We start from the raw sequence: 19240 nt of genomic DNA on the forward strand, positions 1-19240 counted from the left end.
TAGATGAAACAATGAAATATAAAGTTGTTTGCTAGCAGCAACCTCTTCATTAGTTACAGATCTTTTTAATGTGGAATTATTTAGATGACTTTTACTTCTGTAGAGATTGTGCATATTTACTGAGACTGGTGGATTGTAGAAGTTTGAGTAGACTTTTATGATGGAAATGTTCTCATTTTGGCAGTTTTGTCATTACTGGTGCATGCATTTTCTTTCATTGTTTAGTGAAAAAATGTTCAAAATAATAAATTTAAAGCACCCTCTAACAACTGTGCTGTATTATACAAGGAATATAATTTAATGCACTCAGGAAGGTGCATCACAGAAAACATGTATGTTTTGTGTGCAAGGAGCCTATCATTTGAAAATAGCCCAAAGTTAATCTTTATCTGCCACTAGCCAAATGTATTTTCTTTGGATCTGGGTTTCAATGCTGTTTCATTGAATGTGAGTTTCAAGGGCAGAGAAGTTTTAATGCTAAGCCTGTTTTCACTGCATTGCTTTGTTTAGCAGATGTGTTGGTGTTTGTGCTGTAAAATGCAAAATAAAACTTTCAAATGAAGTCCAAATCATCGTAGAAGCAAAGCAGTATGCACATTAGTGTTTATGGTAAATGGGGTAAAATAGGCAAGTAATGGTTCATTGGAATGGCTGCAGGGGGAGGCTCCATTCGATCATGATTTTGTGAGGGGGAAGGGTGGCAAACTCAAAGAGAGCCCCGGCTGAACTATACCTGTCAACTGTCCAGATTTTCACAGAATGAATAGATTTTTGCATCTTATTTTTGGTTTGTTCCTCATAAAAATGTATGGTTTTCTGGCAAATCATTTAGGAATTAAGTCACTAAATAATGACAGACACTGAGTTTCAGACTCCAGACTTCATAACCTTCAGAAAAATTCATGCTAAAGCAAGACCTGTTATTCTATCAACTGTCTCAGTTTATATAAGAGCAATTTTTAGTACTGTTTATATGTTCCCCCAATATATTTGGCCTTGTCCAGATTTTCTGCCTTAACAGGTTAAGAGGTAAGTGCAAATAAATTGCTTTATAGAATTAGACATATCCAAACCTCTCAACTGTCCCCGATTTTGGCTCAAAATGTTGCTCTTCCCTTAATAATCCCTCCGCAAAATAGCGATTTTGGAAGAACATGTAGAGGGTTTACAATGAATAAATAACTGTAATAATTATAGATTACTTTTATTTCAGAAATGCATGTAGATTCTTTTATTTTGTTAGCTGCTCAAATTAGCAGTACTAATATTAAAAAAGTGTCCCTTCTTTGACAGGTTCCCAGCTGATTGTGTGGCTATTTTATATTTTTGCATCACATTTTGGTCCATTTTTCATAAAATTGTGGGGGTTTTGGCAAATTAGTGGCAAATCATTAAAGACTGAAGTTAGAAAATAATGACAGACATTTGAGTTTCAGATTCATACCCTTCAGAAAATTCATACTAAGTCAAAACCTACTATTCTATTATCTTTCTAAGTTTATAAGAGCAATATTTAAAAATTGTCCTTATTTTTGGGCCTTTGTCCCACTTGTATGGCTTTGTCCAGATTTTGTGCTCTGAGGTTGAGAGGTGTGACAAATGTGTCAGGGCCATCACAGTCAGCCAGAGACATTTCAAATTGTGACATACTTGTTACACCCCACTCCCCCATGTAGTGACTCTGGATGTGTCCAAGCAAGGCAAGGAGAAGTTATGCAGTGTAAATGTGCAGAGTATCCCCCATCCAAGGTAGATACAAGTACTACAGTGGCTTTTCATCTGTCCTTAATGTTGTAGAATGTTCTGGTTTCTATCATATTTTATACTGTTGATTTATGCTTATTATTATTCAGAAAGTGGCTGTTGCTCTGTGTTTAAGTAGCAATGCTTTAATGACCATCAGTTAAGCTTGTCTGAGATTGTAAGATGCAAGTAAGCCTTAATAAGCATACTGTTAAAGAACTGCCAACATTGAAAGCCTTTCTGTTGTTGCCATGCAGAGAATACTTACATAACTAGATTACGTATAAGCCTTTGGTATTGAAATGCATATGACAGTATTTGTAATAAAGGAAAGGATTACATTATTTTAAGAAGCTCATTACATTTGTTGGAGACTTGCAGTCATCTTTGCAGGCTTTACCTGTAAACTAAACAGAATGCCAATCTATCATGTGTGGTCCATAACCTGTGCAGTAATCCTTTAAGCAATGTATCTTGAGCTTGTTTCTTGTTTGCTTTTCATTTTTTACTTTGATCATGTTTTCCCCATGAAACAAGTAGATAGTTGTTCTCAGGCAGCGGTCTTTTTTGGATAAGAAACATTTTTACAAGCGAGGGCATCACAGAGATTGCTACTTTCAGCATGTTACTTGGTACTTTAATAAAGCTGAATATAAATTATAATTAGAACTGCAGTGCAAGGAGAAGCGGTTTGAGTTGAGTGCTGCTTGTTTTTCTTATACTTGATTTTGACTGGCATTCCAGTAATGTATTTAAAAAGTAATTTATTTTTTCATGCCTCAAACCTTTTTGTTTCCATCTAGATATTAAGTAAGCTGTCATGCAGCCAATGCATTGAAATTTTTTTTTTCCTTCTACACCTCATTTTGTCTAGATTGGACTCTCATAATGACAGTTTGGCACCCAGGGTAGCATATTTAATTAAAGTTCCAGTTTTTGTGGTTTTGAGCATAGTTTCTAGTTGGCCGCACCCCTTCCCATTGACTCCATCCATTCAGCTGTCTCCTGCAACCCCCCTTTGATTTGAAGTCACCAGCCGCCACTGACAATAGTCAAAGAATAACTATTCAAATTTATTTTATACCAATGTATGCCACACAATAAATTGAGCAAACAAGAGGGTAATTTGATTTCATCCTAAGCCAGATCCTCTCTTACTTAGAGACAGAGACTGCAATTCTCAACAGTTTACTAGAAAATCACAACTTTTATGAGGCATAGACCAAAACTACAAAGCAAAGTCTAGAACATTCTATGACATCAGGGACCATTTCAGTTACCAAAGAATAAATACCCTAGTATATTCCATACAAGTGCACACTAGTCCTGAAAAGCTAGACTTAAAAATGAGAAAATTACTGGAAGGCAAGTTACTTTTCATTTACAACTAGCCCCCTACCCCTTTAGTGGCAGAAATCTTTAATGAGTTTCTCGAAGACCACAGATTTTATGAGACACAGACCAAAAACAAGAGGTGAAGCCCGGGTCAGTTTCAAATTTGTTTCACAACATAAACTGTAGTCAGACAGTTTGTTTGTGTCTTTCGGCTTTTCCCGGTTAGGGGTCGCCACAGCGGAACTCCGGTCCGCTAATGATTGGCAGTTGATTTTTACGTACCGGCTTGCCAGGCCTGACACACAACCTTCAACGAAGGTATGCCCATTCACGCATGTCTCCATGCAGAAGATGTTCTAGCTGAGAATCGAACCGGACAGCGTTTTACTGTGAGGTGACAATGCTACCGCAGCACCACAGTAAACAGTATAATATATTTCACACATATGTCAGACTCTAAATACAGCAAACAACATGTTTCTTATATCCACAGTCAGCCCACAGCCCCCTCCCATATTTAGTGACTACAGTTATGAGTACTACATCTAATGGCCTGCCAGGATTGAAAAAAAATCTCCTTTCATGAACAGAAATCATGTTTCTTTCATACAGAGGCAACCCAGCCTTTTAATAATAATAATAATAATAATAATAATAATAATAACAATATAAGTTTAATAACTCAGTAGAACAACAGGATTGCATCAATGTTTGTTTTCTGAACAATAAGAATTATGAAACCAATGTCTGGCATTGTTGACTGACTGACTTGTTACCCTCAGTGATTTACCAGAAAATTAAACATCTTATATTACACAGCTTATAAACAAAGGGATTGTGTCTAGATCTGGGGGTGTCATTGTCCTACTTTACTCATCCTCAGACCTCATTAGGCCAGTCATTAAATATAATACCCATTGCCATGTATCTGTCCAGACACATGCAACAACTGGAACACCCACAAATACGTTAGTGAAAGGATACAAGGCCTAAACATGTCCTGCATGGACCCACTCAAAGTCTTCTCACTATACTCCATATCACACAGACTAGTGAGATGTCACTTGTGTCTGGCATACAAGGCATCCCCCAACCCATTATTGATGGATGTACTGCACATCAGCAAGTCAAATGTAATCAGAAATACTCTGCCTAGGTATCTAAACCTTTCCTGCAACATCAACAGAACAGTTTGGAAGGACAGTCATATCTCACAGAAGATATCTTTGGTGTAAAACAGACTCCCCATCCGCATAAAAAAAATTCATCCCTGTCCATATTCAAGTGCGACTTAGATCTATGGATGGGAAACAGAAGGTTTACCCCAGGACTGCCCCCTGTACTAGTAATGGACAGAGACAGCTCCTAAATGCTTTATCCCATGCATGGGTCCCCTCACATTATCTATGGCATAATCCCAGTTACTCTTATTAGGGGTAATATATAATTATCAACTATGAGATGGGTAAGGCCAATCTATAACCAATTGTGATAGGTTATAGGTTATTTTGAGGACTGGCTAGGTTTAAAATGGCCTGCATTGGCAGCTAGCCTAGTACATACCTATGAACCTATGAGGGACAGGGCAAAAATATGAAGTAAAATCAGGAATACTTGAGAGCTATGGTTATAGCTGGCTTCCGGCCAGGATGCAAAACAAAATGATTTACCTTGCATTACATAAGTTCATAGGTTCATAGGTTGGTACTAGGCTATTGGCCCTAGGGCCTGTACAAGCCTAGCCATAACAATTCCCTAGATATTTATTCCCACAATATTTACTTCCCCGGACCCCTGTCTAGCAGGGTGACTGATGTGATCCCCGGGGTGAATTTCCTATCCCCCATCCAATCGTCAAGGTTCCTTTTGAAGAGAGCCAAGGAGGTGCTCTGCTTGACATGTATAGGCAGTCTGTTCCAGAGTATGGGGAGTCTCTGGGTCAGGAATCTATCCCTCCAGCATGTTTTGTTCATTGTGATGACAAGGTTTAGATCCCTGGAGCATGTGGCTCTGAGGGGTTGGGATTTCTTTAAGTGGAGCATGTCCAACAGCTCAGGGTTTGACATGGCCTTGTATGTTAATCAGAGATTGCCTCTGAGTAGACGGTATGCCACAGAGTATAGCTGGAGTTATGGTCAAAATAGACAAAATGGTTAGCATAGGGCATCTGCTTTAGGCCTGTGATTCTTTTAGTGAGGTATTTCTGTGGCCTTTCCAGCTGTTGCAGATGTCTTGTGAGGTACATACCAAACAGGACATTGTACTCTATAATGGGTCTTATGAGGGATGAGTACAGTGGGACAATGGCCTCCTATTTTCTGGATGGAAAGCCCTTAGTGATGAGGTGTGCCACATAGAAGGATTTCCTAACTGTTGTGGCGATGTGGTTATCAAAGTTGAGACCACTGTCCATCTGTGTCCCTAAGTCTTTCATCACACTTTCAGTGTTTAGTGTACTGCCACCTATGTGGTAATTCATGGGTACATGTTTTTTCTCAAAGGGGATAACTTTTAGTTATGTACTTACCATAACTTTAGATGTTTGGGATCCATCTCGCCTACATTCTGTACTGATGGGTTCGGAGCCGATCCTCGGCTCCGACTCGGCACGCTATACTATAGAGCGAAGTCTCTTATTGGCTGAGCTATTCTATATCCCAGGATGCACCACCACCAATTCCCCAGATCTTGTTTGTCCGCACACATGCACACACACATGTACTGCTGATATAACATTGCCAGATGTTTCAAGATGAAACGGTCGAACTCGAACCGTCCGGTCTCTTCTGATCTCCAAGGCAGGGGGAAGGAGGGTGGGTTATTAGGAATGTAGGCGAGATGGATCCCAAACATCTAAAGTTATGGTAAGTACATAACTAAAAGATGTTATGTGATCCTATCTCGCCTACATTCTGTACTGATGGGACAGCGTCCCTAGCACCTGATTCCTGGGTGGCTCACTGGAAAACACTCCTGAGAACTGTGGAACCAAAGGAAGCTCGCCCCTGAGATGCCACATCCAATTTGTAATGAGAAATAAAGGTGTGAGGAGAGGACCAGGTAGCCGCAGCACAAATGTCACTAATGGCAAGCTTGGAATGAAAGGCTGTTGAAGTAGCCATAGCCCTTGTAGAATGAGCTTTCACAGTGGTTGTAAGCTCTCTATTAGAAAGAAAATAAATATGACTGATACAGTCTCTGATCCACTTGGCAATAGTGACCTTAGTGACGGCTTTGCCCAATTTATTGTCTGAAAAGGACACAAACAACTGATCTGTTTTCCGTGTTTGGTGCGTCCTGTCTAAGTAGAAACGCAATTGTCTGTGAACATCCAATGAGTGGAAGATATATTCTGCTCTGTCTGAGTAGTTGGGGAAGAAAACTGGAAGTTCCAAAGACTGTTGAAGACAGAAACTAGAACAAACTTTTGGGAACAAAAGATGGATTAGGCCTAAGGGATACTCTATCCTTGTGAAAAACCAGGTACGGCGGTTTGACACATAGGGCTTGAAGTTCCGAAACTCTTCTGGCTGATGTAATTGCCACCAAAAAGGCAGTCTTCCAGGAAAGAAATTTCAAGTCAGAAGTTGCTGCCGGTTCGAAGGGGGAAGAGGTCAAAGCACCTAATACGAAATTAAGATCCAATGGTGGAGCAGGATGAGAAACTGGAGGATGTAGCAGCCCAGCACCTTTCATGAAGGCTTTACACAACTTATTGCTCATCAAAGGTGGGTCTATACTTTCATGAAAGTTAGAAATAGCTGCTAATTGAACCTTAATGGTGGAGACCGAAGAACCTTGATTGAATAAGGAAGCTAAAAATTTCAAAACTTCAGCCACCGGGGCAGTAATGGGATCTAATCCCTGGAGTTGGGCCCAAATGGCGAATCTCTTCCATTTACTATTATACATCTTCTTAGTCGAATTCTTGTGGGCCGAGGACAAGATATGTATAACTTCTGAGTCCAAAACCTGGTTCCTGACTATGGTCGGAAGTGGAGGAGCCAAGCTGTTAACCTCAGTGAGTGAAGGGACTGGTGAAGCTGTCCCGACTGGTGGATCAAGAGATCTGGAACCTGGTCCAGGAACCATGGACCGTCCAGTGCGTATTTCCGAAGAAATGGCAGCCAGACTTGACGAGGCCAATATGGGGCAACTAAAATCATCTTGCACTGCAAGTGAATCACTTTCTGGATCACCCTGGGAAGAAGGGGAACCGGTGGAAAGGCGTACAGTAAGCCGTTGGGCCAAGTTTGGACTAGGGCGTCCTTGGGAAACCCCCCCGGAACCGGGGTGAGAGAGAAGAACTGTAGACATTTCGTGTTGAGGGGAGTTGCAAAGAGGTCGCAACAAGGAGTTCCCCATCTTCTGAAGATCTGAGATGCTACTCTGTCATTCAGAGACCACTCGTGCGGGGAGAGAATGGTTCTGCTCAGTCTGTCGGCTATCACATTGGATCTCCCCGGAATGTGTGTTGCTACCAAGGAACGTTTGGTTGCAACAGCCCAATTCCATACTTTCATGGCCTCTCTGCAAAGAGGGTAGGACCTGGTCCCTCCCTGCTTGTTCAGGTACCAGACTACTGACATGTTGTCTGACTGAACGGCAATCATACCCTGGGGGAGGTAGCTGTGTAGTGCTTGAAGTGATAGAAGCACCACCCTCATTTCCAGTATGTTGATGTGTAGGGAACTCTCGTTGGGGTGCCACTTGCCTTGGACTGACCTGCCCAGGTAATGTCCCCCCCACCCCATCTGGGAGGCGTCCGTAGTCAAAGTGGCCACTGGAGGAGGAGGAACGAAGGGTCGCCCCTGATCCAGGTTGGAGGAGAGAAGCCACCAACGGAGGTCCTGTTTGCACGTCTCCGTGATTATAATGTGGTGACTGAGAGGAAGTTCCTGATACGACCACTGGACCGACAGGTGCCACTGGAGAATCCTCATGTGCAATCTTGCTGAGGGGACCAGAAGAACGGTAGCCGACATGGAACCCAACAGTTGTAGGACCATCCTTGCTGGGGCTCAGCGTTTGAGGAGCAATGCTCGGACTTGAGATTGTAATGTTTCTATTCTCTCTGTAGGAAGATAGACCTGCATTTGCTTTGAGTCTATCTCTACCCCGATAAACCGTATGTGCTTAGATGGCAGCAACACAGACTTTGCCCAATTGAAGGTGATTCCTAGGGAGGTGCCTAGAGATATAGTGGCTGCTAGGTTCTGTAATAGTAGATGCCTGGAGGTGGCAGTTAGGAGCCAGTCGTCTAGATACGGAAACACCTGGAATCCTAGACTCCTCAGGTGAGCAGTCACCACCGCTAAACATTTGGTGAACACCCTGGGGGCTGTGGTGAGACCAAAGGGCAGTGCGCAGAACTGGAAATGACTGTCTCCCAGGCTGAAGCGCAAATGTCTCCTGGACGCCTGATCTACCAGAATGTGATAATAGGCATCCTTGAGATCTATGGAGCACATCCAAACACCTTTCTCCAGTAGCAGGAGAATGGATTGTAAGGTGACCATCCGGAACTTGGACTTCTTGACTGATTGATTTAGGTTGCTGAGATCCAAAATGGGCCTCAAGTCCCCGGTCTTTTTTGGCACCAAAAAGAATTTTGAGTAAGTCCCTAATCCGGTCTGGTCTACGGGGACAGGTTGGATGACTCCTTTTTGAAGCAGCTTTGAAATTTCGATGGCTGCAATATCCTGTTGACTGGGTGGCGGGTCCGGGATTTTCCTGGATGGTGGGGGGGGGGTGCGAAAAGGGGATGACGTAACCTCCGGCGATGATTCGGAACATCCATCGGTCCTGAGTGATACTCTCCCAGGCCTTTAGGTGCCTCGAAAAATGACCCCCGACTGGCTCCGGATCTGCACAGTCGGGCAATCCTTCAGGGATTCTGAAAGGTTGAAGAGCCACGAAAGGACTCGCCATCTCCAGTGTTGCGGGGGCCTCTGCCGCCTCTGGGATGGCGTCTTCCTGAAAAATTTCCCCCTCCTCTGCCTCTAGAAGGGGGATCGTCCTGCTGTGAGGGGTAAGTCTTCTGAGATTTACGGAACCACATTTTCCCTCCTCTTTTAGCCTTGGGATAAGGCTGAAAGGGAGAGGAAAACCATGCCCCTACGGCAGTCAAAGTCTTACCCTCTTGCTCACAGCGGGTCAAGGTGTCCTTTACCTTGGGTCCAAACAAAGAGGACCCATCAAAGGGAGCGTCGGCAAAGGAAGACTTGAAGGCTTCCGCAAAATGACACAGGCGGAGCCAGGCTTGTCTCCGTAGAGCAACACCCATACCCGCCGCTCTACTCGCCCCCTCGGCTGCATACGAAATGAGCCTCATGGACGAGTTCGATATCGACGATAGAGTAGCCAACTGAGAGCTAACCGTCTGGGCCAACTGCTCAGGTAGGTTACCAGAGAGGGTATCTGAGAGTTCCTTGATCAGGTCCCTCTGAAGTCTAGTGAAGTGCGTCAGGTAATTCAGAGACCTTAAGGTAAAGGCTGCTGAAGTAAGGGTGCGCTTCCCATACTGGTCCATGCTCCTAGACTCCTTATTAGGAGGATGGACGGACGTTGAAGCCTCTGCCACATCTTGCTGGGTAGCAGATGCCACCACCAGAGCATCTACAGCCACACCCTTGGTGAGAAAATCCTTTCCCGGGGGCGCTGACAAAAATTTGTTAGGGCGAGCAGGCAAAGGTTCCACAGAATCTGGATGTTCCCACGCCCTTCGAGAGACCAAATCTAGGAGCTCATCGAAGGGCGGAGACACCCAGGAGGTGGAGGGCTGAGCCCCGAAGGCCTTGAGGAACACCAACTTGTCAGAGGAAGGGGGTTTGGTCTGCCAGCCGCCTCGTTGTTTGAGGACTTCCAGGATGTCCGCAAAGGAGACATCATACGAGGACGACTTGGGGGACCCTTCCGCATCATCAAGATCAGTGTCCGAGGTGAGAGGCTCGTCAGGGGAGTCGACGTGCTTCCTCTTGCACTGTTTTTTTCTTGGGGGTTCCTCCGAAGACTCTTCAGAGGGACCTCCAGGAAGAGGGGGACCCCCAATGGGGGTGACCTAAGGCCCCAGGGCTCCGCTGTCTTGAGACAGGGGGACTACAAAGGAACCAGTCTCCGTGCCTAGGGAAGGTGCCGGGGAGACGGTGGAGGTAGCCAAAGAAGATTTGGCCAAAGCACTCCTCATGGCTCTAAAGGTCGGACCCCCAGAATCCTGGGAAGGTCCGACCCCCAAAGCCATAACAGCAGTCGGCAGTCCCGCAGCCGACGCACCGAGAGAGAGGCTTGGAACCGAAAACATCTGTCCCGAAGCGTCACCCCCAGGGCCGACCGAAGAGGTCCATTTACCGAACTCCGACCCGAAGGCCGGGGTAGGAGTAAGGGTCGGAGCCGACCCGGAAACCTCCATCGGCTCCACCAGCACTGACTCCAATGGTGCCGAGGCTGTTGGAGGAGGAACCAAGGCTAAAGGGTGGACCATCGGCTCCGATGCCAACTGGGCTGGAGCCGAAACTAACTTTTGGAAGACTGGAGACTGAAACAGCCTTTGGAGCACCCTGTCAATGTCCAAATCCGACATCTTGGAAGACCGGGAGGAGATCGAATGGGTCCGAATAGACTTCTCCACCGGCTCCGAAGGACTGGGGGACCGGCTCCGAATTGTCTCGATCAAAATCGGTGCCGAAGGAGACTCCATTGTAATTTCCCTCGGTGCCGAAGAGGTCTTCGGCCGAGGGAAGAGTCTGAGCGGGCAACTCTCATCGGCTCCGAAATCAGTGGAGCCGATGAAGGTGACCCGCCTCTCGAAGCTCCAGCCGTCGGCTCCGAAGCCAGAGGAGTCGAGGCTGGAGGCATCGAGGCAGACTGTTCCGCCCTCGGCTCCGAAGTCCATGGAGCCGATGGAGAAGCCTGCCGAGATTTCTTAGAGGTCGGTTCCGACGGGCTGGTCGGAGCCGACGATTTCTTTTTCTTAGAGGGAGAAGAGGAGGAAGATAAAGCCTCCTCAAAACTAGGTTTGATAATCCCTTTTAAGATCAATTTATTCTTCCTCTCTTGAAGGACCCGAGAGGAAAAAGCGTGACAAACGCTACAAGACTCCTGAAGGTGTTTGGGGCCTAAACAATACACGCATAAGGAGTGATCGTCGTAATAGACATCTTGTAACTGCAACGGGTACACTTCTTAAACCCCGATGGTCTATGTTCTTTAGACATAACTGTACACAGTCACTACACACTAAAGTAGAAGAATAAGGCAATGCCCAAATCTATTACTACGCTAATAGAAAAAAACTGAAATAACAGCAGATTCAAGTACCCTCTAACTAAAAACGGGTACTTGATCAACTAAAAGGACCAAAAAGGCACCACAACTGACACAAAAGACTCACTCACGTGCGAGGGGAAGGCCCCTCTAACTTAAACGGAAACCTTTCCTTGAAGACAAAATTACCACAAAAATCGCAATAAAAATCACTCAAACCACAACGATAGCTGTTAAAACAGCTTTTGGGTCAAATTTAAGAAATTTCCTGACAGAAAAATCTTAGAAAAGTAACACTTAGCTCAGCCAAGTCGGAGACCACGTCTTAGCTTGTAAAGCGGCAAACGAGATCTGGGGAATTGGTGGTGGTGCATCCTGGGATATAGAATAGCTCAGCCAATAAGAGACTTCGCTCTATAGTATAGCGTGCCGAGTCGGAGCCGAGGATCGGCTCCGAACCCATCAGTACAGAATGTAGGTGAGATAGGATCATATAACATCTACACATTTCTTGGCATTAAGCTTGAGCCCATGGCTCTGGCACCAAGCATCTGTTTCTGTAAGGCCCTTTTTGTAGAATATCCACATAATTTGGGGATTCAATAATGGCTCCCAGTTTGCAGTCATATGCAAACTTTGTTAGCCAGAGTCCCTTAGTGTTGACCTGTACTTCAGAGAAGTAGATGCCAAACAAGAGCGGTCCCAGGACTGAACCCTGAGGTACTCCACTTGTCACTTGTCTGGAGCTTGGTCCATTGTTGTAGTTCCAAACCAACAGACATACAGTCCGCAACCCCTTATTGTACTAATTAGTAGTTACTGTCATTCTGCATGCTGCCTTTCCATGAATCATCGTAAGGCAATGAACAGAAAGTTGCAGGACTTTGCACGCAATATTTCTGGAATGTTCATTTATTTATTTGTTTATTTTAAGTAAAGACACATTTTTTGCTTAAAAATAAAGAAAGAAAGAAAATGTTTACAGATGAATAACATCATCATTCCATGCTGTGCATGCATAAATTGCAGGCACTGCAAGTATGCAGATGTAAGTATTTGCAGCATCTGTCATTTATTTTTTTTAATTAAAAATTAAGAAGTGCTCCTAACAATTAGATTCAGCATACAACCTAACTAAATTAAGTTTGCATTGCTGAGCATAACAAAACTTAAAAAATATATACGTATGTCAGAAGTTTTGGCAGTCCGTTAAACAACTCTTAAATCCTGGACAATCCCCTCACCAACCAACCATAATTCTAACATAAGCATAGCAGCCCAGTTCAACTCACATTTCATAAACTCCATCCTGACCGTAGTAAACAACAGTACCCATATCCCTCTTGCTATCCCCACAACTACTGTTCATCAATCTGCAGCTTTCTCATTCCAGAACATTCAGATCACATACATCAAAAAACTCCTTCTTCAACTGAAACCCACCAGACTTGCAGTAGATTAACTCCCAAGTGAATTTCTTAGACTTAACAGCAGACCCTGTATGTTTACTTATTAATCGTTCCAGTACTGAACAATATGGACTGGGACTCCGGAAAATTTCCCACATCATTCCTCTGCATAAGGGTGGCCAATCCACAGAATTATCCAACTACAGTAAACTCTCAGTTAACCGGCACCCATGGGGATTGGCAGATGCCAGATTACTGTAGTTTCTGGTTGCTTGAAAGTTACTATTAAAATAGGCCTGACTAATACTGTATCCTATGCTATTTGCTTGGTTTGGCTTGTTCTGAGGTTGGGGAAAGAGGGAATTTATTCCTCTCTTCCTTTTTAAAGCTCTAAAACTCTAAAAACTTAAGGTATGTTTCTGCTGGGACAGAAAGTGCAACACATGAAAATTGTACTGTATTTCTTTGATTTTTTTTTCTGGTTACTTGAGAGTGCTGGTTGCTTGAGTTCCAGTTAACTGAGAGTTTACTGTATAGACCCGTTGCCATACTCCCCCCCCCCCCTTAGCAAAATACTTGAAAAATGTATACAAACTCAACTACTGACCTATCTACTACAAAATAACCTACTCTTAAAATCCCAACATGGCTTTAGACCAAAGCATAGCACCACAACAGCCCTATTAAGTTTTACGGACTCCATCAACCACCATAGAAATAGTAAAAACCTCATCTCTTCCATCTTCTTGGATATGTCAAAAGCATTTGATACTGTATCCCATCAAAAACTACTTGAAGATTTATCATCTAGCCATCTCTCCTTTCTTCCATTACCTGGTTTCACAGCTATCTATCCGACCACCAACAAGCAGTTATATGGAAAGACGAAATCTCTGCCCTTCTACCTATTACTGTAGGAGTCCCACAAGGCTCTATTTTTGGGCCACTACTTTTCTCCATCTTTACAATCAATCTTAGCTCAGCATCCACACATGCTACTGTTGTACAGTATGCAGATGATTGCATTGTTATCTGCACAACCCCCTCCCTCCCCAAACTCCTAAGACCCAGAGTGTCTTCTCAAACATAGAGCAGTTCTTCAAAGAAAGACAACTCACACTAAACCCTAACAAACCAAAGCTAATGATATTCTCCAATAATAAAATCACAGAACCTCCTTCAAGGCTTAACATACTCTCCTCCATCAGCACTATAACTGAGCCGGGGGGGGGGGTTAGCACTAAGTTACTTGGTGTCACTAAAGATAGTGCCCTAAAATTTGATAAGCACATAGCCATTTCCATAAAAAGGTAAATATCAAGCTTGGCTGCCTGTATAGGTCAAGAACATTCCTCACCCCCTTGACTAAACAAGCCATAGCCAGAACACACCTTCTGTCCACACTATTGTATACCTCCCCCATCTTCATTAATCTTAGAAAATCTGAACTGTCCAAATTAGTGAAATGCTACCATAAAATAGCTCACTTTGCTGCCACCCTCCAAAATATAACTCACCACTGTACATCCCTGAAACATCTACAGTGGCTGGAGCTACCAAACCTTCTTGCTCTTATGTCCAGCACTAATGAACTTAGTCCAACCTTACAATGCAACCCGTACCCTCTGCTCATCCAGCAAACTACTTCTTAAACCTAAGAAAATCAGCAACACTTTTAGTGACTCCTTATTTGCAAATCAAATCACAAAAAATCGGAAGAGCATTCCCCACTATATATACTAAATACCCCTACTATCTCCAAATTTAAACTCTTTCTTAAAGAATATCTAAATAATAATTGGGTCTGTTCCTGTATCAGTGGTTAACTTTATCTCTCCTCTCTCTTCACTTTGCCTTACCTGATACCTCCTGTTAAATTTCCTCTTAACCTTCTGTCTCCCCAGTCTTCATATTACCTAACAGTAACTTCCTAATAAATCTCTCACTCTTCTGAAGGATTATAGATTGCATTTGCCAAAAACTGGTATCACTGTAGAAATCTGTATACATTGTAACTGCATCAGCTTGTTAACAATCTTATTAATAATGCTTAATGTCTAACTTTTTTGGAAATACTGTTTAATCTGTATATTGAAATATCTGTTGACTGTAATCACTATTTTAATCTTTTAATCTGTAGCTAAATTTTTGTTGTATTCTTGGGGCTTTCCCCCGGGCCTCCACTGAAAATGACCCGCTGGCCCAGTTGGACTATTCCAGTGAACAAAATGTAAAATAAATAAATATTTATGTATTGGCTCACCATGGACCCTCTTGTAGTTGTGAGCCACCCATATCTCCTTGTTATAATCTGCCACTGTGCAGCACCCACAAACCTGAATAGAACAAAACGAGTTGTGATCACTAACAGTAGTAAAAGTTATCAGTGGGGTACAGGCCTGGCTGACTTCTATTTGAATTTCTATCTGGCCATACATCTCAACTGTCCTGATTTTCACAGAATGTCCAGATTTTTGGTTCATATTTTTGGTCTGTTCCTAATAAAATGTATGGTTTTCTGGCAAATCACTGGGATGCCCTCAGGATTGAAGTCACTAAATAATGACATACATTTGAGCTTCAGACTTCAAATCCTTCAGAAAAATGTATGTTAAAACAAACCCTGATACTCCAACAACTTTCTAAGTTTATAAGAGCAGTATTTAAAATATGTCCTTATTTTTGGGCCTTTGTCCCCTCATTTTGTCTGGCTTTGTCCAGATTCCTTGCACTAAGATGTTGAGAGGTATATACCTGGCAAATGAGCTGTCCCAGGCAGTTGGGAATTTCCCATAGTCTGGCTATTGCCATCAGACTTCCCAGTCCCAGAGAATATAATGGAGGTCTGTGACTAGCTAGATGAGGGGGTGCAAGCACCTGATTGGTACAGCATTCTGAATAGCTAATTTAGCAATCTTATTCCTCATAAAATGCTTGTTGATGCAAAAACTGTTGTTATACTAACCAAATTAATTTGAATAGCTTAAAAATGCTGTCCTATATTAATATATATATATATATATATATATATATATATATATATATATATATATATATATATATCTATATATATATATATATATATATATATATATATGGGGAAATATGACTAAATGGCTGCTTTCTGACCATTATTCTGACTTTGCAGGACTACTGTAATATGTGTGAAGAAACCTGGAATGCTTTAAAGTGCGATTACTGTTTCCATGGAACAAAGCTGAAATGTAACCTACGTCTGTCATTTTTAGCTATAACTTATTCAAGGTATAACTTACTTTAAACACCCCATGTAATTTTTCCGCAGGTTTGGCCATGGCTTTGAATGACTGATAATAAGAGAAGAATAAGCATACATAGCAATGGGGTCCCAACCCCCCCCCACCCCGCTGTATATGCAAAATCAACTTTTACTAATATGCTTTTACGAGCCTTGCAGGCAAGGGGAGTGGCAGCTCTCCAATGGGTGTTATAACTCCTACTTTGACACAAAAGTAATGAATGGGTATCACTGACAAGAGGACTACTGCACACCCAGTGGGAATTTAAAGTAGGTTTTGCCAAATACAATACAGTACAATACATGGCTGTCATTCTTAGCTACAACTGCTTGGGAGAGGTGTCTATAGAAAGTAATTGACCCTCTGGCTCTTTGCTCAGCTTAAACATGCTTTTAAGAGTAGTGTACATTTATGCATTCATTTTCATCCCAGTCTAACACCAGAGGGGGATGCACAGAAATTTATTTTTTTTTCCTGGAGGGCTATAGAGAGAAAGAAAGAGGTACTGTTCTCAGATATGATTTATGTATCCTTGCAAACATTTGTCTCCTCAGTTTATTGAGAACTGTTATTTTGTTGGTTTGAGCATTAAATCTGGAATACAACTTATTCTTTCCTAAAAAAAAAGATTGAAATTATTTCCTTGAGTTTTGTTTAAGTCATCATTGGACCAAAAGGTTGGGAAAAGCTCTAAAATGCAACTCAGAGCATCTAGAACTCTCATGGCTTCCAGTGGCCCTAGACCCCAACTTAATGTAGATTTTATCTCCAAGTATAGTTGTGGTAACTTAAAGCCTGCTAAAAGGATACAAGAAAAAGCAGCATTCTAAATACTGAAGTTCTTTCCTTAATCATGATTTTTATTACCAGCCATCATTTGATCAAAAGGTTGGAGAAAAGGCCTAAAATGCACTTCCGGCATCTGGAAGCATCATGGCCTATGCAGCCCACAGACTCCCAGATTAACTCAGTTATGTCTTCCATATAATTACAACACAGTCTTAGCCAGTTATAGTGCGTTGAAAGGATGCAGGGGCAAAAGCTGAATATTAACCCTGAATTCCTCTCCTTATTCAGGATTATTGTTCAGGTCCTCAGTGGATTAAAAACTTTGAAATGCACCCCCATGGATTAATACACTTACATTCTCCACAGTTATTACAGTGTATTTCTCATCAATTAGGATGTGTTGAAAGGATACAGGGGAAAAAAAAAAACAAAGTTGAAGAGTAAGGATTTTTTTCAGGTCATAATTGGATTAAGCAAGTTGTTTAAAAAATTCTGAATTGCACATGAGAGAATTAGACCCACCATAGTTTCTGGGGATTTAGTGGCCCCCAGACCACCAGTTTAATGCAGTTGTTTCCTTCAAGTGTAGTCCGGGTCACTTAGGGCCTGTTGAAAGAATGCAGGAAAAAAGCAAAGTTCAAGAATAACACTAAAGTTCTTTCCTTAATAAAGATTGTTGTTCAAGCCATCATTTGAGCAAAAAGTTGAAAGAAATGTCTAAAAGTCATCTCCAGAATAATAAGGTTCATTAACAAAGAATATTTCGATACTGCGGTGGTGGTGCTGCAGTAGCGTTATCACCTCATAGCAAGACGTTGTCCCGTTCGATTCTCAGCTACAGCGTCTTCTGTGTGGAGGCATACGTGAATGGGGCGTGCCTTCGTTGAAGGTTGTGCGTCAGGTCTGGTAACCCGGTACATAAAAATCCACTACCAATCATTAGCGGACCGGAGTTCCTCTGTGGCGACCCCTAACCGGGAAAAGCCGAAAGACACAAACAAACAAAGAATATTTCCATATACCATCAGTGGGTAGCATCTGATATTTACTTATTTGTTTATTTATAACATTGTTAACATTTCCTTATGTTCATTGTTGATAGCTATCCACTGAACTTGCTACATTAAAGTACTATAACACACACACACACACACACACACGTGTGTGTATATATACAGTAAACTCTCAGTTAAGCAGAACTCAAACAACTAGAACTCTGAAGCAACCAGAAAAAATAATCGAAGAAATACAGTACAATTTTCATGTGTTGCACTTTTTGTTCCCCCTCCGCAAGAAACATACCTTACGTTTTTAGAGTTTTAGAGTTTTAAAAAGGAATCTAGGAGTAAATTCTCTCTCTCCCCAACCTAAGAACAAGTCAAACCAAATAGTATAGGATACAGTATTAGTGAGGCTTACTTTTAATAGTAATTGTCAAGCAACCAGAAACTACAGTTATCCGGCATTTACCAATCCCCATGGGTGCTGGTTAACTGAGAGTTCACTGTATGTAACATATAAAATCCCATCAAAGCTGTTCTCCTTGAACATGATAAACTAGTAGTTTTCCTCTGAGAGATGTCTGAAATGTACCTCAGAGCATTTAGGACCATCAAGTACTTGCAGGGCCTTCCCTGACATAATGCTATTATTTCCTCTACAGTTATTACACTTGCCTAGTTAGGATGTATTGAATGATTCAAAACAAGAAAAAAAAATGGAGAGTAAGACAAACTGTGATGAAAGAAAGAAAAAAGTAATCTGGCTGGTGTAGATAGGCCACCTATGGCCAGCCTTGTGCATACTCAAGTTTATAAACATGTGCCAACACTGCAGTATCTCAGCTGAGTTCTGACAAATGAATGAGTCCAGATGAGGAGGCGGAGACTAGCATGTCAGTAGCACAGTGTTTCACAAATATTTGCACTATATTCCACATGACACAGTGTTAACAATGTTCACAAGAGTAATGATTCTGATGGCAACTCCACAAAGAGAATGGCAAATATGTGCACACAGTAATGCTCTCAAACATTTTTTAAGATTGATTAGCTGATGATATGCTTTTTGCATCCCAAAATTATATGCAATGGTAATCATTTTCTTGGTACCTTCCAAGAAATGAAAAATATATATACATAGGAAGCAATGCCCCCCCCCCCCCCCATCATGGATCTTATGTTGCATTAGCTGATAGTATCCTTGTTGTCTTTATTTAATCAGGTTATATGATAATTGTGTGTGTGTTTTTCTGATTAATATATTTTGGTACTTATGCAGTGTTTTATTTCTGTGCACTGTATCTTCAGAATTGCCTCTTAAGTCAAAGAATGCCTGATCGACACTTTGTAGTTGTATGTTTATGTAAGCTGACTCCTCTAAGTTCAATGGCTGATTTCTGCTGCTGTTGTGGCTGTTTTACTT

This window comes from Protopterus annectens, chromosome 16.part0, assembly GCF_019279795.1.
Source record: "Protopterus annectens isolate FY-2018-M chromosome 16.part0, PAN1.0, whole genome shotgun sequence".
NCBI classification, from domain to species: Eukaryota; Metazoa; Chordata; order Ceratodontiformes; family Protopteridae; genus Protopterus; species Protopterus annectens.